The sequence below is a fragment of the Salmo trutta genome, chromosome 15 (genome assembly GCF_901001165.1).
Source record: "Salmo trutta chromosome 15, fSalTru1.1, whole genome shotgun sequence".
NCBI lineage: Eukaryota > Metazoa > Chordata > Actinopteri > Salmoniformes > Salmonidae > Salmo > Salmo trutta.
Window position 1 is genome coordinate 20,791,260 of NC_042971.1, and position 6,000 is coordinate 20,797,259.

Sequence of the window (6,000 nt, forward strand, 5' to 3'; positions counted from 1 at the left end):
TCTAGATAAATAAGATTTTTGTGCATATGGAACATTTTTGTCTTGTCCATTCACCCTCTGAATGGCACACACACACAATCCTACCATTCATGCATCTAAAGTGGATTTAACAAGTGATATCAATAAGAGATCATAGCGTTCACCTAGGCAGTCTGTCAGGGAAAGAGCATGTTTTGTACACTGAGTATATACAGTACCAGTCAAAAGTTTGGTGACACCTAATCGTTCAAGGTTCTTTCTTTATTTTTACTATTTTCTACATTGTAGATCAACGCTATGAAATAACACATGGAATCATGTAGTAACCAAAAAAGTGTTAAACAAATCATAAATATTTTATATTTGAGATTCTTCAAAGTAGCCACCCTTTACCTTGATGACAGCTTTGCACACTCTTGGCATTCTCTCAACCAGCTTCATGAGGTAGTCAGCTGGAATGCATTTCAATTAACAAGGCACAGTTCAAGGTGTACCTTTTTTAAAAGTTCATTTGTGGAATTCCTTTCCTTCTTAATGCGTTTTGAGCCAATAAGCTGTGTTGTGAGGTAGGAGGGGTATACAGAAGATCGGCGTATTTGGTAAAAGACCAAGTCCATATTATGGCAAGAACAGCTCCATAAGAGATATGTATATTTATTACTGCCATGTTTAATTAGGATTAACAGATCTTCTGCTGGTGTTTCCATAAGGGGAAAACAATGGTCACATGGGAAAATAAGGTGTACCTATGCTGGTTCAATGGGAATGGGTCTTGTGTGAGTTTTGGCGGCAGTCCTGTCTACTTCCTTGTTCAATCGTGCCAAGTTCAGTCATTCTGTTCCTGCATATTTGCCCATGAGTCTGTCACTAGTGGTTATTGGGGAGGGGGGTGTAAAGATGTGGGTTGGGCCCTGTCAGCTGTACTGTTGGTACTCTGCCAACTCTAGAGTGGTTCTCAGGATTTCATGTGGGTCACGGGTGAGGAGATTAAAGGCTTCCCTTCAGTGAGCACAGCCTCCACTCCACTATTCCTCCATCTACATGCCTTTTGTTCACACCACTCGGCACATGCATCCTCTACAATAGCTGGTTTCCAAAGTTGGTGTGACTGTACTCCCTTTGCATAGGCTTTGTCAATAGGCTTGAAAGTCATGACATGCGCTGGAAAGCAGCTTGTCAGCCAATTAGAAATCTATAGAGAAACCTACTACACAAATTAATCATTGCACAAATTTGTGCTGACGTGTAATCGAAGAGCATGAAACTTTGTCAGCACACTGCACCTCGCCCTGTCTCACAGTCTAGGCTGGGCGTAGGCGTAAGTGTAATGTGCAGGGTACAGATGAGAATATGTTTAGTGTTGCTGCTTCTTAGAATAGATCAACCAAACGGTATTTGGACACAGGCATGAATCTAGTTCCCACTGTGTCACATTTATTTGCCCTGATGTTACACTGCATAACTCTTCCCTTGCATTAAGTTGTTCAAACATTTTCATGAGCTCTGTCCAACTTGTTCTCAGCTCTGTGGCTGAAACTTTCAATCAGATCTGTAGTGAGGGAACTTGAGCTTCTTGTCTTATTCCTTATACTTTTTCTCCCAGGGCTTGCCGAAGTACGATGAGAGGAATGTCATTGTAAGGGTTTATGCTCATTAAGTTGAGGATCAAACACTGGGGCTCTGTGTTTCTGTGCCAAGAACACTGTCTGTACAGATCCTGCTGTGAACTGCCTGCTGTCCACTCCTTCAGCCCTCTAATTTACTGGTCGTGTCCATGCAGTCCTTCGTCAATGCATTTGAACTTGCTCATTCAATGCTCATTGATGGGCCTTTCATCTAGCATACATATGTCATGCACAGTATTGTTTTGAACTGTATACCAATTGGAGTATGGAGGGGCATTGCTTTTTTCTAAAGGAGAATAGTAAATGCAATTTTATTCTCAAGGCGCTCAAATCTTGTGTTATATCCGATCACAGGGAAGAGTAGGCCTAGATATTTTCCCCCAAATATGGCAATATATGCTCTCGCAGCTTATGTCACAAGTTTACATTTCTATAACATCACATGTATTAATCTGTACAATATTTAAATGTGGTAAATATTATGCATCAGACGGCCCAAAGAATTGTTCTAACAAGCTTCAGTTCAAGCTTAAATTAGCTAACACAGCAACTCATTAAGACCCATTTAAACATCTAATTCCACTAGTCCATGTCAATCCAAGGAAAGGGGAGGTGGTGGAAATGGCACAAGAAAAATACTGTAACACATGCACTGCAGCAATGATAAAAAACCTCTGAACAGAAATGTCCTTTGAACTGAACAATGCCATATTTTCCTCCCCCTCAACTAGGCCCTAGTTTTGCGAGATCAGAGTGGCTGTAGGATCTTATCACTGCCATAGACAAAAAGACGCTTGTTGTTTTATGGCTCTGGTCAGCTAGGGCCTTAGTTACCACCAGTCATAGGCTGGGAAAAATAAAATTGTTGGGTAGGTTTTATACTGAAGCAAGGTTTCGTCTGGTCTGCGAGTTTAGGAGGGGTGATGGAGTTACCGAGAGTATGTCCTTTACTACCTACTACCTTCAATTGCTTCAGAAATAGCAGTGGGTCAACGGTGATTTAGATGTAACTTGCACTGGATGAAATTACTCCATTCACCTGTAAAAGTCTGTCCTCCCACCTGCCGGTTCAAAGAATGACGTGAGAAAACATCAGAAGGAAAGGCATTTAAAGCGCACCTATAATTGCCTTCGTGGACATACTTTACAAAGGCTTCTGAATGTTGCTCTCCACAAAGCACAATGGAACCTGTCCTGAGGAATTCCACACATCAATGGTTATTATGATTGAGATAGTTCCTTTAGCACATAAAATACCATGAATAACTCACATTTGTACCTTATATTTTGTCTTTCAGATTTCTGTCAAAAAGAAATGATAGAAAAGCTAGTTTAGGGGCACAGAAACACTACTTTAAAAATCCTGGTTAAACCACTGTCTGGTAGGTAGTAAGGTCAAATCATTGAGATATATAGAGGACTCATCTTTGTATCTGTGCCGTTATAGCGTCTGTAAAAGCCTCAATGGCACTGCCCCATGCCATCTCCATTTTGAAGTAGTTCGATTTTCTTCTTCACGATTGGCTGATCTCTCCTGATGACCCGGTTGGACATGACTCAAACAGGGTCACCAGGAAGGATCAGCCAATGAAGTTGGAAGTCCCACCCAGTTTACTACATTAAAATGGAATCCCTCAATGGCGCTGCCAATGCTAATACAACCTTGTGGCCAATTACAGGCCTCTATCATTCAATTAACGGGGTCACCTTATGTTCCCTCAGCCCTATTGTTGTGAAGGGCCATGCCACTCCTACAGGTTTCCAATTACCCCAGGTCACACAACTTCCCACTTCCTTGTTAATCACCTCTGCTCTACCTTTTTCACTCCTCTGTTTCACCATAAGGCCCTTTTCCCATTAGGAGAGTCTGAGGAGCGGAATGGCGAAATAGATTTCTACATTTAAGTTCACATTACATCCTTGCCTTACGTTGTGGCTGGCAACACAGCATTCTTGGTCCGCAGCTCAAGTTGACAGTAAATATCACAGTACCTGGTACGGCAACTGCACCGCCCACAACCACAGGGCTTTCCAGAATGTGGTTCAGTCTGCATCACCGGGGGCAAATGACCTGCCCTCCGGCACACCTACAACACCCGATGTCACAGGAAGGCAAAAAAGATCATCAAGGACAATAACCACCCGAGCCACTACATGTTCACCCTGCTTCCATCCAGATGTGAGGTCAGTACAGGTTCTTCAGAGCTGAGACAGAGATTGAAAAACAGCTTTTATCTGAAGGCCATCAGATTGTTTAACATCCACCACTAGCACAGAGAGGCGGCTGCCTACCTATAGACTTGATATCATTGGCCACTTTAATAAATGGAACACTAGTCATTTTAATAATGCCACTTTAAGAATGTTTACATGCTCGCATTACTCATCTCATATGTATATACTGCAGAGGTGGGACCAAGTCATTGTTTTACAAGTCACAAGTAAGTCTCAAGTCCCAAGTCAAGACAGGCAAGTCCGAGTCAAGTCTCAAGTCAAGACCGTCAAGTGTCAATTCAAGTCTCAAGTGTAACTTTGAATTTCCAGTCCTAAACAAGTCATAATGTGCTCTTCACCAAATGTAATACCATTTCATATTTTTAACAAGAGTAATAGTATATTACATTTACGCAAATCTGAATGCTTTTAAAAATATCTATATTTATTACTTCCCAAATAAATGTTATATTTCCATGGAAATACATGGGTAGTCATGAGAAACACCCCCCAATAGTGATCGACTATCGAGGATTGCTATGGGGAACAATCGAGCGATATAGGCTTGTACACAATAGCCCAACCTTGTTTTAGGAACATCAGGCAGGACTTAGGCTACCAACTGCCTAGCTCAATCTCGGGTGCAATGATCATGTTCCCGCACTGACTGACTATGTGGAGGGTCATAGATTTAATGTTACGCTAGCTTACATGATACATTAGTAAAGTAATACAAATATAGCTGTCGGCTATATTAGCCACAACTTGCCATTCTTTGTGCAGCTTCAACTGTTGAACAAAGTTGGAAATTGTTGCGCCTCCGTTTGTAATTTTCTTCCCGCATGTTTTGCAAGTTGCAATCTGTTTTTTGTTGATACAGCGTTGTCTTTATATCCGAAAATATGGGGTATCATCTTTCCAAGAGCTCCATCTGAATTCACCCGCCGACGTTCCTCTGCACTGCAACGCACAACTTTTTCTCACCTGCACAATTTGATTGGCTGCTGTCCGATTCAAACTGTAATCCGTTAAATGAAGAGTTTATGCGCTGCACACTTTTTTTTAATAGCATCATTTTTATATATTTGGGCTTGGGGAGGGTATCAAGTCAGGTCGAGTCTTAAGGCTCAAGTTAAAGTCAAGTCACGAGTCATTGGTGTCAAAGTTGAGCTGCAAGTCATCATATTTCTGACTCGAGTCCAAGTCATGTGACTCGAGTCCACACCTCTGATATACTGTATCCTACACTATCTATTGCATCGTAGCTGCTCTGTCACTGCTCATCCATATATTTTAGATTCATATATTCTTATCCCATTCCTTTACTAGATTGTGTGTATTAGGTTTTGATGTGGAATTTGTGAAATATTAGGTTTTGTTGTGGAATTTGTTATATATATTAGGTTTTGTTGTGGAATTTGTTATATATTAGGTTTGTTGTGGAATTGTTAGATATAACCTGTTAGATTCTGCTGCACTGTCGGATCTGGAAGCATAAGCATTTCGCTACACTCGCAACAATAACATTTGATAACCACTAGCCAGTAAGTAACTATTTAACAATCCAGGCAATTTTTCTTCTAAAACAACAGTATTGAATAATGCAACCAAACCATATTCACTCTTGATTAATGCAACAATCCACAAGTATGGGCAGACAAAGGGTTTATTTTCTTGTCATACACATTAAATGAGCTGACACAGATAACTTCTGCTAGAGCTAACAACGTGCTTCATGATCAAGTAACATTAGCATATCAATAGTTAACGTTTACCCCGCCCATACGAATATAGAAGTACAATAATGTTATCGTACAGTGTCATTCATATAATATAGGCTACACAGCTAGGTAACGCTAACAAGCTAGCTAAATAAAATAATTTCTGCATCCTCATTTAGCTTAACCATAGCTAGATAGGAGCTCCTATAGGCTTACCCTAGCTGTATTAAAGTTACCTAAGAACAAATCAGTCTTCACTTGATCAAGATCATGGAAGTCATTATATTAGGTAAATGCAAATTGTGACTGAAAATGTTGCTTATTCCCTGGGGAGTTTATTCTTGCCTGGACCTTGGTGGCACAGTGCAGTAAAGCAACAAAAAAAAACACTTGAGATTTAAAGCTATGGGGACAATTTCATAATTTAACAGACTGTTTCTACAATGTCAGATAAAGACTTA